The sequence below is a fragment of the Podarcis raffonei genome, chromosome 4, assembly GCF_027172205.1.
Source record: "Podarcis raffonei isolate rPodRaf1 chromosome 4, rPodRaf1.pri, whole genome shotgun sequence".
Taxonomy (NCBI): Eukaryota; Metazoa; Chordata; class Lepidosauria; order Squamata; family Lacertidae; genus Podarcis; species Podarcis raffonei.
This window is the reverse complement of record NC_070605.1, coordinates 30,768,726-30,783,870: the sequence shown is the minus strand read 5'-3', so window position 1 is coordinate 30,783,870 and position 15,145 is coordinate 30,768,726. Positions and strand designations below refer to the sequence as shown.

General features: G+C 44.4%; 1 protein-coding gene across 3 annotated transcripts in view; it reads left to right on the top strand.

Annotated features, from left to right (window-relative positions):
• Positions 1 to 6,137: 6,137 nt before the first annotated feature.
• SMAD9 (SMAD family member 9) overlaps positions 6,138 to 15,145 on the top strand; it is a 29,012-nt gene continuing 20,004 nt past the window's right edge. For 2 of the 3 annotated variants that reach the window (XM_053386056.1, XM_053386054.1), the window contains exon 1: positions 6,138 to 6,305. The gene's annotated coding sequence lies outside the window, so the exon portion shown is untranslated. The other variant, XM_053386055.1, reaches the window with a different exon arrangement.

The window sequence follows — 15,145 nt, the reverse complement described above, 5'->3', positions numbered from 1 at the left end:
TAAATAATATTTTTTATTTGTTTTTCTATTATATCTCGTTGTCAATGCATACTATGTTACAGTCATACATAAAATAATAAGAAAAAGATAGCATAGATATAAAGCAAGAACAAATGGTAATAATATTTCAATATTCCTCCAAAATTATTTAAATCCTGTGGGAGAGGGTTACAAATGTGAACACCTTTGTCAAGGGAGGTTAATCAAGGAAATGTTTGCTGAGTCATTTCCACTGGGCCTTGGCAAGCATGGAGACATCTCAAGCACAGTTAAGCATGTCAGCTAAATCACTAAGTGCCAAACCCTGGCATTCTCTCAATTTGCCATTTCTGCAAGCCAAAAAGAAGGACCGCTCTTTAAAAAATAAAATTAAAAAATCTCCATTTATTTGAGTCTCTTCTGGAAATGGCAGGAACAAGTCCCGCTTAACACTTAAATTAAAAAAAACACACCACAATTTCAAAAGTCTTGAAACCAGTTAGACATTTTCCCAGCTTCTGTTAATGCTTTGGCCAAGAGAGTCTCACAAAGTTGTCAAAAGTGAGATTCATTAGGAATTGACTACTCTGCCGCTTTCCACACTCTAAGGTGCCCAGTGTTGCCTCTAAGGCTTTGCATTTGGTCAACTGTACTTCCAACTACTTCAGCTACTCATTTAAGGCATTTTTATCTCAACATCCCTCCAAAGATCTCAGAGCAGAATACATGTTGGTCTCCCTCCTATTTAATCATCAGCTGGCCTCCTCAGTGGTGACGCTTGCAAGGATGCCTTTATCACAGAAGCTTGCCTATCGCCTTGTTTATGACCATTTCAGGCCACGTGAATGTGTATGTGTGTGTTGTAAAGCAGAGGACTAAGCTGCAGTTTTCCAGATATTGCTGGACTACAACTCTCTGAGCACTGGCCATGCTGGATGAGGTTGATGGGAGTTGGAGTCCAACAACATCTGGAGAACCACATGTTTCTCATCCATATTTTAAACCACTTATCACGTGTTGCGATTTTGGTTTTATTCTTCTATGTTCTGGAAACATGGACTGCATGTTGCTTTGTTGTTTCAATTGTAATTTCTCATCATTTATGTTTGTGAGCACCCAGAGAACAATGTGATTTGGTGGCTTTATATAAATATAGTTATGAATGAATGAATGAATGAACGAACGAACGAACGAAGAGGGAGGGAGGGAGGAAGATTGCCTTGTACAGTAGTTTAACAGAACATTACTGGACAAAAGTTGGAAGTGACTGTGTGGAAACCCTATCTTTTGTGCACAGTTCCAAGTGTAGGTTAGAGGTTCATGAAACTTACATCAAAGACAATAAATGTGTCCTCAAGGTGTCTCCAACTACGACACCATCATACCTGACCATTGGCCATGTTGATAGCAGCTGATGAAAGTTGTAGTCCAAAACATTTGAAGGCCACCAGGTTGGAAGAGACTGATGCAGTCCTACAGAATGGGAGGGACAGCCTCTGGCAACAACCTCCAAGCCACCCTGGGTCCTGTCCCACCTGAGGGAAGGTGATGTGGCTGCTCACCATTTGCCTGCTTAGAAACTCGCTACCCCAAGGTAAAAGGGAAATTTTAAATAAAATTATAAGACTAGCCTTATAATCCCCAGTAAAAGGTAAAGGGACCCCTGACCATTAGGTTCAGTCATGGCCGACTCTGGGATTGCGGCGCTCATCTCGCTTTATTGGCCGAGGGAGCCGGCGTACAGCTTCCGGGTCATGTGGCCCGCATGACTAAGCCACTTCTGGTGTACCAGAGCAGCACATGGAAACGCCATTTACCTTCCTGCCGGAGCGGTACCTATTTATCTACTTGCACTTTGACGTGCTTTCAAACTGCTAGGTTGGCAGGAGCAGGGACCGAGCAACAGGAGCTTACCCCGTCACGGGGATTTGAACCGCCGACCTTCTGATCGGCAAGTCCTAGGCTCTGTGGTTTAACCCACAGTGCCTCGCGTCCCATAATCCCCAGTAGGGATGATTTAATTGGCAAGAGTTGGCATCAGCTGGCATTCTGCATCCTGGTCTCACCGAATCCCATTTTCAGAAAGGCTAGGAAGGCTAATTTGTTTAATGTTTATGGAAAATATAAACAGTTGAGTCCTGTTAATTTCTTGCCTATTGTTGAGAAAATCTGGCATTGGGTTTGTTCTTCCTCCACTGTTGTGGGTTTTTCTATATACAATTCACATAGCTGTCACTTCCCTGGTTTATTATTCCTTTGCTTCTTTTAATTTCTTTCATACAACATGTCATCTCATGCAGACACTTGCTAACCAAGGTGTTTATTTAATGTTTATGTATTCTAAATATTTAAGAATAAAAATCATTTCCAGACATTTTCCTGCCAGTATTTTCAGAGGCCAACCTAACAATACTTGTCTGTCTGATCCCAGACTTTTGTGTTTCAAGTTCCTTGTTTCAACAGCGACGGGGATCTATGGATCCCTCCCTCCACTCAAGAGAGCTTCATTGGAGTTGAAGGGTGAAAAGTCCATCAGCTCTATCTGCATTTCCAGTGCTATAAATCTGTCTCTGGAATAACCAAGTTTGTCTTCATTCGGCATTCTGATAAGATGTCATTACAGAAGTTATTTTAATCAAATTTTCAGTTATTACATTAGTGCATACTTACATGGGGCTTCTCTCAGCTAGCATATGGTGCTTTAAGTCTTGTGGCGAGGAAGAGGATGGAAAACATTTGATTTTTTAATTATTATTTTTGCTTTAAAAAATGGAACCTCCAGCCAGACAATAAGCTTCAGCCAGTTCAAAACTGTAAAATCCATTGCCTGTCTAAGTTGGGTCAACATAAGCACATCAACACCAATTAAAGACTGAAGCCCCAATTCTTTTATGATTTTATTATAAAAATGTTTGAATTGTTATATTGGGGACGACGTTTCCTATTTTATAGAGGGCAGCTCCCTATTTGAAGGACTCTCGGATGTTAGTCCTCTTTTGAAGAGCTGTCTGGTACAAGTATGGTTTTAAATTGAAGAACCATAGAAGAGAGCGTGGAGCCTAGACATTTTCAGTCGCCAGCTGGGCTAAAACCGTGTACCTCTTGCCATGTACTCAGGTTCCACAATAGATACCAATTTTGTAGTTTCTTGAGCAATACTGCTGTTTGGTGCATTTCCCCTCAAACCATCTTTCATCTAGTTTGACAATGTAAGCTACAGTTAAGCTGAGGTTTGTACATTTGAGAGAATACTGTGAGTGAAACCCAGTGCTTTAATGTTACCCAGTTTCATTGGACTCAAACTAGCTCAGGCACTTTAAATACAAGATGTACAAATATAGTATTGTACAGCTTTCATTTCATTTATTTTCATGGTGCTTGAGGAGGAAGAGTGCCCGGTGAATTCTGCCCATTGGTTTTATTTTCCCAAAGTAGGGTGGACTTCTGAGTCACAAGGCGTTGGGTGTGTGATGGAAGATTTAGAAGTCAGGGGAGGAGTCAAAGCTGGTCTCTTATGACTCTTGGCAGAAATGAGCAAATGTACCAGTACTCTTGCATAATATTGCTTTTAATAAACTGACACCTCATTGCTGCGAAGGGTTTCCTGTGAGATGTGTTATGATGTGGATTAGCCTTCCAGGGCAAATGACATGGTTTGCAACATTTGAAAAGCAGAGATTATTCATTAAACCAGAGGTTGTCAATCTTTTGGCATTGGTGAACATATTTGCAAAGCAGAGAAACTGTTGTGGTCATCACAAGTGGAGTGCAAACCAAGCACACACCGCAAAATATTATATTGACTACAACAGAAAGGCGGAACAGGAAGAACACACTGCAGACATCAGGGAAGGCACCTGAATGCATGCATGCCCATAGATGCCACATTGATGTTCCCTGCATTGAACAATATACTCTAGGGTACAATCTGGTATTTGACAGGACCTAAACTTGGTGATCTAATTGGACTCTATTGTATCTTGTTCCTCCACAACATGCCCAGAATCCATGCAGTGATCTGAATAATACTTCTGAAAAAAGAGAAGATTCTATCAAGCTATCCACCTATCCACATCTACTTTCCTCTAACAATAATGCTGAGAAAATGACCTGCATATATTGTTGACCAGAGAGCAAATAAAACTGTCTATAATCTGGCAAACGTCGGGAATGTGCAACAGGCAGCAAGCTGGCCACTTCTTTGGATTAAATTAAGAGTGGTTGTGTGGGCCACATTCTCACAAGTTAATTCGTCAGGGGCCACATACTAGCAATGGGTGGGTACAGAGCCGTAAGTGAGCAGGGCGAAAACCAGAAGTGACTGTGGCTACTGTTACCCCTTTTAATTTATATGTTATGGGCCCTGAGGGCTGGGGTTGGCTGTGCAAGGAAAGAGGAGTTGCCAACACAGATGAACCCGGGAAGGGATCCAGTGGTCTGAGAAAGTCTCCGGTTCTGATCCTTAGACTGGGCAAGCAACCTAACACGTCTCCTGAAAGGCTGAACCAGTCCTGTCTGTTCATGCCTGCACTGGCATCTCTGTGACCTGAGTGATGGAGGAGGCATTACTGCCCTCTCAGAGGAAGATGGGACAGGCAAGGTGACAGGCTCCCCTGGAGGGGCAGAAGTAGACATGATTTCTGACAACGGTGGAGGTGGTGGCATGATAGTACCAAATCATGCCCCTCTCGTTAAGTCAAGGTGCCTTGTACCCTAAAGCCACTCAAGTTATTTGGGTGCTTGAGGCAGGCAATCCCAAAAATGTCTCTTCCCATTTCTGGCAAATATTAAATATTAAACACATTAAAATATTTTTAAATACATATAAACACTTGTGTGTGTGGATAGATAGATAGATAGATAGATAGACAGACAGGTAGGTAGGTACGTAGATGGATGTCCAAATACTATGGTGTCCAGATCAAGGGATGTAATAGTACCACTCTATTCTGCCCATGGACTACAAGAAGATCAAACCTATTCATTATTAAGGAAATCAGCCCTGAGTGCACACTGGGACAGATCTTGAAGCTGAGGCTCCAATACTTTGGCCACTTCATGAGAAGAGAAGACTCCCTGGAAAAGAACCTGATGTTGGGAAAGATTGAGGGCACAAGGAGAAGGGGACGACAGAGGACGAGATGGTTGGACAGTGTTCTTGAAGCTACGAACATAAGTTTGACCAAGCTGCGGAAGGCAGTGGAAGACAGGAGTGCCGGGCATGCTCTGGTCCACGGGGTCATGAAGAGTTGGACATGACTAAATGACTAAACAACAACAACATTTCTGCCATAGTCAGACCACACTTGGAATACTGTGTTCAGTTCTGCACATCGCAATTTAAGAAGGATGTTAACAAGCCGGAACTTGGGCATAGGAGGGCAGGCAAGATGATCAAGGGTCTGGAAACCAAGCCTTATGAGGAGGACCTGGGTATGTTTAGCCTAGAAAAGAGGAGACTGAGAGGAGATATAATAGCCATCTTCAAATATCTCAAAGGCTGTCATATGAAAGATGGAGTGAGCTTGTTTTCTCCTGCCCTGGAGAGTAGGAACCCAAATGATTGCTTCAACTTACAAGAAAGGAGATTCCGACTAAACCCCAGGAAAAACGTTCTGACAGTAAGAGCTGTTCAACAGAGGGACAGTCTCCCTTGGGAGGTTGTGGACTCTTCTTCCTTGGAGGTTTCTAAGCACAGCTTGGATGGCTACCTGTGTGGATGAGATTCATGCATTGCATGAGACTAGATGCCTCGTGGGGTCCCTTCCATATCTATAATAAATATCTCATAACTTCCAGTCCTTTCAGTTGCCCAAACCCAGTTGCCTGAGGCGGCAGCCCCACTCTCTGCCTAATGGTAGAGCCGGGAAGGACTTTAGGGTTAGTGACTGCATGGCACAGGCTGGCGGGGGGTGGGGGCGCCTGGGGAGAGGCAGGGGCTACCCAAACAAAAGCGAAAGCACTCGCTTTGCTCCTCAGGGTCAGCCAAGCAGCCAGGAGGACCTGCCTCCTCCCTCCTCGCGCTGCCACCCCTCCCTTCCCCTCCCCCTCCTCGTCCCTTCTCCCGCCTTCGCGGGCCAGCCAGACTCCGCCAGCAGCCAGCCAGAGAGAGAGAGAGAGAGAGAGAGAGAGAGAGAGAGAGAGAGAGAGAGAGAGAGAGAGAGAGAGAAGGGATTCCTGGCCGGGTTCCAGGTCGGCGCACTAATACAAGCTGCGAGGCTCCCGCCTGACTGACGCCGGCGGAGGCTGCCTGCTCGCTCGCTCGCTGCTGCTTTCGCGCTGGCCCCTGCCGCCGCCGGGTTACTGCCGCCGCGTCCCTTTGCATGGTGAGTACTCTTGAGGTGTTGTTTTTTTTCTTTTAAGCGAGAGCAACTCGCTCCAGAGAAGTTAGGGCACCAGCAACCGCCAGCAGGGAGACGGCGGGCTAGGGAGAAAAGGAGAGGCGTTCGCCCCACGGGCAGGTAAGAAACTTAGGCTTTCCTTCCCCTGCCCTGCCAGAAACACAAAGCTGGCTGGAGTTGGCATCTCCACCCGCAGACTTTCTCCCCACCCCCGCCCGGGGTTTTCTTTTTTTGATTTCCTTCCCTTTCTTTTTTTGGCTCTTAGTCTGAGCTCTGCTCTCCCGACTTTTTGCTGTCTGCAACCTCCCTCAGATGAGCTGCTCCTTGCAAGCTTTTCACGTTTCTTTTTTGTATTGCATTGCACTTCATTGGAGGCGGGAGCTGCATCCTGCCTAACCTCGGCTCAGCAGAAGGTGCTAAGCCCTGAACCAGCCCCTCGAGGGGACTTGAGATGATGCGTGTATGTGTGTATGCGCGCGCGCGCGAGAACACACACACAGTACCTCTCATTTGATCATGCTGGACGAAACCCGTCTATCTTGTGCCTGTAATGCATGCATAAAATACATGGAGAGATGCTTAGGCTGCCATCCTGTGCCCGCTTTATTGGGAGTAATCCCCGCTGACCTCGGTGGCCCTTACTTCTGAGTAGACATGCCTGGGATCGGCACGCATGGTTAGCCTGCTCTCTCCCGTGGTGGGCTGCAACCCTGCGCGCACCTACTCGAGAGTAAGTCGCGGTGAGCGCAGCGGGAGCCGGTCTGCCGGGCGTTCCCCGGGGTAACCCCCGTTATCAACAGAAGGGCGCGCGAAGCCGTCGCGATCGCTTCGCTCTGGAACTGGAATCACCAACAAAACAGTGTAGTGTAAACTGACCGCGCGGTGACATCGCCCTCGTCTATTATTAACCTGCTGCCACTGCTCCTTGTTGGCATCGTTGTAGAAGCTCACACTCTTTGTGCCAGTAAATGTGCTAAGGACGAATCTCTCTCTCTCCGCCGGAATAATTCCGCTTTATCTTCCCCTCCCGCTCGCTCGCTCGCTCCCTCCCCACTTCGCTACTTTTTTAAGTTTACAACGTGAGGTCCTTGCAGAAGGCAGCGAAAAGGCGGTTTGGGAGGAGAGACTAGAGACAGGAGACAAACTGACGCCGGCATTGTGATGGGAAGGAGGGTCGCCAGGCGAAACGTTTTCACGGCTGGTTAAACGCTGTCAAGCCTTCCTCAGTCTCTTTTATTTTGATTCCTTTCTCTCCTTAGCGAATCAAAAGTGAATCCGGCTCATTTTTTTAACTTCTTACGTGTTTTTAATAATAACAATAAAAATAATATTTTAATTTCTTATGTTATGGATACATTTTGTTTAAGAAAATGTATCTGCACAGTCTCATCAGAAATAAAGGAGCACTTTAAAGACTGCCCACATCATCATCATCATCATCATCATCAAAATAAAAGTGGCTCTTTAAAAATGGAATAGATTTATTGTGCCATAAGCATAATACTTCCAACCTGCTTGGCCCCAGTTTGAGGTTAAGATTTGCTGTATGATCTCATGCATGTCTACTCAGAAGTAAGCTTCACTGGGACTTCCTCCCTGGTAGGTGTGTCCAACAGTGCATAGCTAAAACTATGGAACTCACTTCCAAAGGGGACTGACAGCCACCAACCTAGATGGCTTTAAAAGAGAATTGGACAAAGAGAGCACTAGGGAAGATGTCTAGCCATGATGGCTGTGCTCTGCCTACACAGCTGGGAGGCACTAATGCTGGAAAACACGGTAGGAGAGAGTGGTCTTGTTCTCAAATGCTGTTTGCGGACAGACATCTGGTTGGCCACTGTGAGAACAGGATGCTGGACTAGATGGACTTGATCCAGCAGGCTCTTCTTAATGTTCTTACATTGCAGCCTGACAAGGTTACCCACCTAGACTTTGTCGCCATCTAAAGGGACGCGGGTGGCGCTGTGGGTTAAACCACAGAGCCTAGGACTTGCCAATCAGACGGTTGGCAGTTCGAATCCCCGCGACGGGGTGAGCTCCCGTCGCTTGGTCCCTGCTCCTGCCAACCTAGCAGTTTGAAAACACGTCAAAGTACAAGTAGATAAATAGGTACTGCTCCGACAGGAAGGTAAACGGCGTTTCCGTGCGCTGCTCTGGTTCGCCACATGACCTGGAAGCTGCACGCCGGCTCCCTCGGCCAATAAAGCGAGATGAGCGCCGCAACCCCAGAGTCGTCTGCGACTGGACCTAATGGTGAGGGGTCCCTTTAACCTTTAAAGGGAATTTTGGGCCAAAGTGTAAAACATAAGTTATTAAAATTAAATGGTCATGTCCAAGCCAAAGCCTTACAAAGAATAAGTCACTGGTAGCCACTGATGGATGAAACCCAAAATTGGTATTGTCCCGAAGTTCGGGAGAAGGTAAATTGCAGGTGCCGTGGTGCTTTTTAAAAAATATCCAACTTTATTCCTATTACTGATATGCGTGGAAGTGACGAATTTGTAGCTACTAAGTGTTTTCAGGCTTGTTCCCAGCGCTAAACATTCCATTTCATAGTTAATAACTTCCCCCTTTCTACGAATAGAGAAGTAATACATGCATAATCAAATGCTCATATTCTAAAGGGCAAAATCATATTCTAAGGTGGGGTAGCATGCCCTCAGGGAATGGATTTTCTCATAGTCTGGAAATGATATGCAGGTTTCTTGGAATGTAATCAGGTTTGTGACTGTCCAGGAAGGACACTGTAGATAAGAGAGAGAGATGTCACAGTGAAGCCTGTAAATACATGCTTTTAAAAGGCAGTCTTTGGGGATAAGCAGCTATTGTCTTCTGCAATGCAATCTAAAGGTACTGCAGTAAGATTATTTTAAGAGCAGTATATCCCAGAGCAATGGGTAGAACAATGGTCACCATTCAGATTATCTTTATAGTCCACCCACGCAGAGCTCTTCTTTCTGATTTGATAATTGCCTCAGCTGCTGCCAAAGCTGCTCCTGTTGGGCTGATTTGTGTTTGACCTTTAAAATGAACATGCCTTCAACTGAATGTCTTAGTATGTTGTGTCTTCTTACACTGCAATCCTGCACACGGTTTCCTGAGAATAAGCCCCACTGAAAACAATGGGACTAATTCTGAGAATGCGGATATAGCATTGTTCTGTTCCATAAGTTTTACGAGAGAACATTGGGTTAATTGGCTGCGGAAAATACACTTAATTTCAAATACTAGAGATAAGGTTCAGATATACTTTTTGTCATTGTTGGGTACTAATCCGTGCTCTTGAACAGTTCACATTAATTTTAATGGAGCCCATGTGGAAAACAGTTCATTGTAGATTCCCAGTGGATTGTTCCCAATTTTATATCCTTCAGATGTCGTTGGACTACTTCTCCCATCAGTCTCAACCAGCCTTTGAGTCCAGCAAAATCTGGAGGTCACCACACTGGTCACTCCTCTAATAGACTTCCTTGTATTGCTACATGGGGTTCAAAGCGGCCTGCAAATTATCCCCGCCTCTTGAATTACTGAACAATTAACAGGGAATCTAATCATATTTTATTTTGGGACACAGACTATGTTGGTCATACTGACAGTTCTGCAGTGTAGGCCATAGATTGTTCATTGGTAACACTGGTAATCTCCCTTTTTTAAGGCAAAATGGGGATGTGAGCTTGAAAGATGCAATATTTACAGACTTTTGCCTTGAGCTGGGACAACGTAATGCTGAGAAAAGCTGTGGAAACATACTGCGAACTTGTGGTTCATGACTAAGTTGTGTGGTGAGGACCACACTGTGGTTAGTTCTTATTATGTGATGTTTCAGCTTCAGGGAAGGCAGGAGAAGGATGCGCTTACTCTGCTGATGACTCAACTGAATGGAGCTTTTCCAAGCTCTGTATCGCTGGAAGGATGATTTCTTATTACATGCATCTGCTCTGGTCCTGGTCTTTCTCACACCTCCCCGAAAGTGGAGGTGTGTTCCTTGGGTGAAGGAACTGGCACTTGGGCACACCTGGGAGTTAGGTGTTAAGCCAAATCTGAGTTGGGAGTAAACATGATGATAAGCAGAGGAGAGAGAAGGTAGACTTGCACTTCCTGTTTCACACGCTTGCCTACCTAATTCAAAAATACATTGTGCATTTCCCTGCAGCAGGAATATGTCCTTACTTTACTAGGAAAGAGATACAAGATAAAGAAATTTGTTCAGGCTCCCACTCTTCCACTGCCCCTTTTCAGTTGTGTCTGAAATAATTCTCAGTTTGTACCAAACTTATTTATTACATTGAAAAAAACCTGCCATTCTAGGTGCTCAAAGCAGCATGTATCTTATCATTTTGTCCTGGTAAGTTAGGTCCATGATTGCCCAGTGAGCTTCATGGCTGTATAGAGACTTGAATGTGGAGCTCCACAGCTCTAGTCCAACACACAGGCATGACTTATGCCCCACTGGCTGCCAGGACTTGGCTGTGCTCCTTGCAGAAGTCTTCACTTTCATTTTGGAAGCCTGAACCCTTGGAAAGATATAAAAATGCCATTGTCCCCAGAGATTCAGTGTCTCCCAATTTGATTCCAGTGCCTTTTATTCCAGTGCCTTAAATATTAACTACACGCTGCTTTTATGTCCAAATATAATGCATGACTGAAACAAGTTTGCTAAGGTTCAGGGAGGACAATTTAATAACAAAATAAAGTACAGTTTCCTTCTTGTTTGCTAGTCGAGAGGGGGCTGGGATGTTTCTTTCCTTATCTGTATCTCAAAGGTAGCCCAACCTCTTTCCTTTTGTTCCTAAAATTAATGATTCCATGCTATCTCTTCGAAAGCCCCCTTTGCTAAATCAGTTCAGGCAGACCATCTCCTCCTCAAATACATCTTGGCCCTTGGCTGGAAGGGAGCTAGACACTGCTATCAGTCCTTCATTTGCACCTTGATTGCTATCTGGGGTTAGTATCCAGTCACTGGTGAGCTGCATGAGAAGTGGATGTGTGATAGAGGAGATGAAAGGAGAAGGGTGTGCTTAGGTTTGTTGCTCCAGCCTGATCAAATCATGCTTTGGAGGAGAGGAATGTAGCATCTGAATGTAGTCTGATTCAGGCACAACTCTAAAGTATGGTTCAATGTTGCATGCATGCACCCTGGGCTTCTGGCCTCTCCTCCCAGCTTCTGGAGTTGTTGCAGTGATCAGAAGCTTTGCTTCCATTTCAGTCACTGACAGCTTATTGCTGCCTGTAAACCTGAAGCTGTGCTTAATCTTATGTATTGCTATTATTTATTTGTCGCTTATACATACAGTGGTACCTTGGTTTACGAACTTAATCTGTTCCGGAAGTCCGTTGTTAAACCAAAATGTTCTTAAACCAAGACATGCTTTCCCATAGCAGTGGGGGACTCAATTTACAAATGGAACACACTCGACAGGAAGCGAAACATACTCTGCTTCCAAGGCAACGTTCACAAACCAAAACACCTACTTATGGGTTTGCAGCGTTCTTAACCCAAGTTGTTCATAAACTAAGCTGTTCTTAAACCAAGGTACCACTGTACAATGTCTCAAAATGACCATGGTGTAGGGCAGAGGTTGTCAACCTGGTGCCCTTCAGATGTTGCGGACTACAATTCACAGCCAGCATGGCAATAATAGTCAGGGATTACAGGAGTTGTAGCTGTTCACAAGCTTTTGGGGAGTGCTATGTTTTTGGCTAACTCTGGTTTAGGGAAACAAGTCAACTTCATAAACCATGGCTTGAGGATAACCCAGACTAGCAACATTTTGTCTGGGTTCAGGCATAATTATAAACAGCTGTTAGTTAAAAACAGAGGTGAAGGTTTCCTATCTCCTCCTCATTGCCCACTAAACTCTGGCAGCATCAATCACCTGTTTTTCCACCTCTCTTGATGGGGAGCTTTAATTCAGCCTCCGCACCCAAGCAGACTGCCAACGCAGGTGGATGTGACAGCACAGGCACCTGTCCAGCAGGGAGGGGAAGTTTGTTGTTTATACCAATCCTGATTTGGAAACATATTTCCATGTCACTCTTTGTCATTTATTCTGATGGCCCTTACATAAGGATAACCCGGTTCTCCATTCAGGAAACGGGAAGCCCTAATACTGAGATATAGAAGTAACATTGCACGTTATTCATATTTGCAACCGTGTACTTATATTAGTACATGGTTCCAGGGTTTTTAAATCCCAGTTAAATAATGCAGAGGGTTAAACTGAACCTATGCCCTGCAAGAAGATGTTGCTTATATTAATTAGATTTGCGATAGAATGACAGGAAGATGAAATAGAATTAATTGTTTTAGTGTAAGTTGGGGAGCTTCTTTCTTTTTCTCCTTTTTAGATACCATCCAGCTACATGCTAATAAGCAATAATGTGTTGGAATAAATAGTTATATTGAGCAACAGAAATAGCATTTGTGTTTCAGACCTTTCACTTGGTTTGTGCATTGATTAGGGTTAGAGTTAAGTAAAAAAACAACAGCAGCAACTATAGAGTGAGGACTGCAATGAAAAGGAAAGAGAGTAGACAAGTGTCTTAACTATTTAGGACAGCCTTTCTCAAACTTGGGTCTCCAAATGTTGTTGGACTACAACTCCCATCATCCCTAGCTACCAGGATCAGTGGTCAGGGTTGATGGGAGTTGTAGTCCAATAAACAGCTGGGGACCCAAGTTTGAGAAAGGCTGACTTAGAACATACCACAGGCTAGATGTTCAAGAAAAGGAGGCAGGAAGGTGCTAATAGGTGTTCTAGTCCAAAACACTGGCGATCATCTGGTTGGGGAAAATTTTATTGAAGGGTTATGGGTTTGTTCTCTCATGCGAAAAACTCATTGTCCTCTCATTTTGATATGAAAACAATTGTTAATGTTAATGTAGGCAAATGCTAGATTCCGTATTGTATTTTGCATTGAGCTATCAAGGTGGTTCTTTGCATTCCTGTTATTTTTAGCTTTCCCTCCAGCTCATTCTGAGTATGTATTCTATACTACTTTGATGGAGGAGACCCACAGACAACAACATTGTATTTATAAATGGATGCATTATTTAGGTGTCACAGGAGACTTTGAGCCCCATCTCTCATTGGTTCATACGTCACAGTAAGCCATAGTTTACTGTGAAGAAGTAAAAGTTGCATGCTGTTCAGTTCTGGTGGGTAAGCTTGAGTTTGTTTGGAATTATAGCATACCATTACATTGAAAATGGCATGTTGAAATGCTCAGGACTTGCACAAAATCACATCATAGCACTTAAAAAAACCCAAAACTTATCTGTGGATTGTTCCAAATACAGTTGTGCTGCTAGGCTTGACAGAGAAACCTTAGCAATTTTTCTCATGAAAATTACTAACGTAACTTTATTGCCTGTCATATATTCCCCTCTCTTCTTTTAAGAAGAAGGCATTTTTTAATGCCTCTTTGTACAGGAACTTTGTTTGAATCCGCTCTGTAGCTGCTTTTGAAATTTGTCCATTTGCAATTTTGACCACTTTCACTTATTGCAAAGTATGTTAGTAGCCCAGAACTAAACATCTGAGCAGGCAAAACCTTATCTTGGGAAAAGGGAAGGAAATAACTGTTGCGTACAGCTTCTTTTCAGACGCAAAGATCTGCAGTGCTTTTCTTTAGCTATAAATTATGCACAGGACATTATTTTCTTGCTGGATTTCATAGTGTCTGTCGTCTCCCAGCTGAAAGCCTCATGGTCCTTAACTGGAAACGACATGCCATGCATCATTTTAAGCTGCACAGGTGGGCCTTGCCAGTGAACCTGAGAGCTACCTGAAACATACACGGCCTCTCCCTCAAAAATGCTGCCATTTCAATGGCACAGTGACCCTGTTGCTGCCCGGTGGACAGATATTGCTTACAAAAACATGTGGAGTGATGTCCTTCGCCGTGATCATCCCCATCTTGTGTGATATTAAGGTGCCACATTACGGCTGGTCTGATGCAATGCAGTACTGGCTAGAAATAAATATATTGTGGGCAGAAGGCAGCATTTTTCAGTAGTTCCATTTGCACTAGAAAATCTCTCTGTGGTGCGGAGGACCCAATAGCTGCCAAGGTCCAGAAAGGCACGGAGTAGTTCCATCTTACTGTGGCCTCACATTGCAGATATACACCAACCTTACTTAATGATAAGCAGCACAATCCTTTTCAATTTAAAAACCCCCCACAAAACTTACTTGGTCTAGTCTTCCCTGCAGCTGCTTCTAGCTTCTATTGAAGTCACTTATGTTTCTACATATAAGACTGGAAGATCGCACCTAGGGCCTTCACCAACTTCACAGACTTAACAGGATTTTTGAGATTTGGACATCACTTAGGATTCTTTCTGCTCCTCTGTTATTAGATTCAGTGGACTGGTTGTGCGGAAGGCATGGAGGCCAACAGAAGGTGGCGCCAGAGCCAATTTCAGGCAAAGCCAACTAATTCTTGTTTTGTCCCCCTTCCTGCTGAGTTCTACAAGAGCTGCAATGAGATTAAGAAGGAGGGAGCTGATAGACAGGGTTAGTCCCTGGACTGGCTCTAAGTAAGAAAGGAAGCAGGCTGGGCGTTAGCTGAGGGAAGAATGAGATTGGTGGGGCAGTGCTTCATGTGCTCTAATGGAGTAGCCTCCGCAGTTTAGAAACCTTGCTCCAGGAACTGTCTTCAGAACTTCTGTTGCTGGGCTCTAGGTGACTTCAGGTGTAGTCTGTCCAGCTCATCCCCTTCTCTTGACCCTCTGGCACCTGCCTACTCAGCACTCTTATCTTCCTGTCCCTTCACTTTCTGTAGAGCTTACAGTGTGGGTAGACTCCAACTCCCTTCAGCCC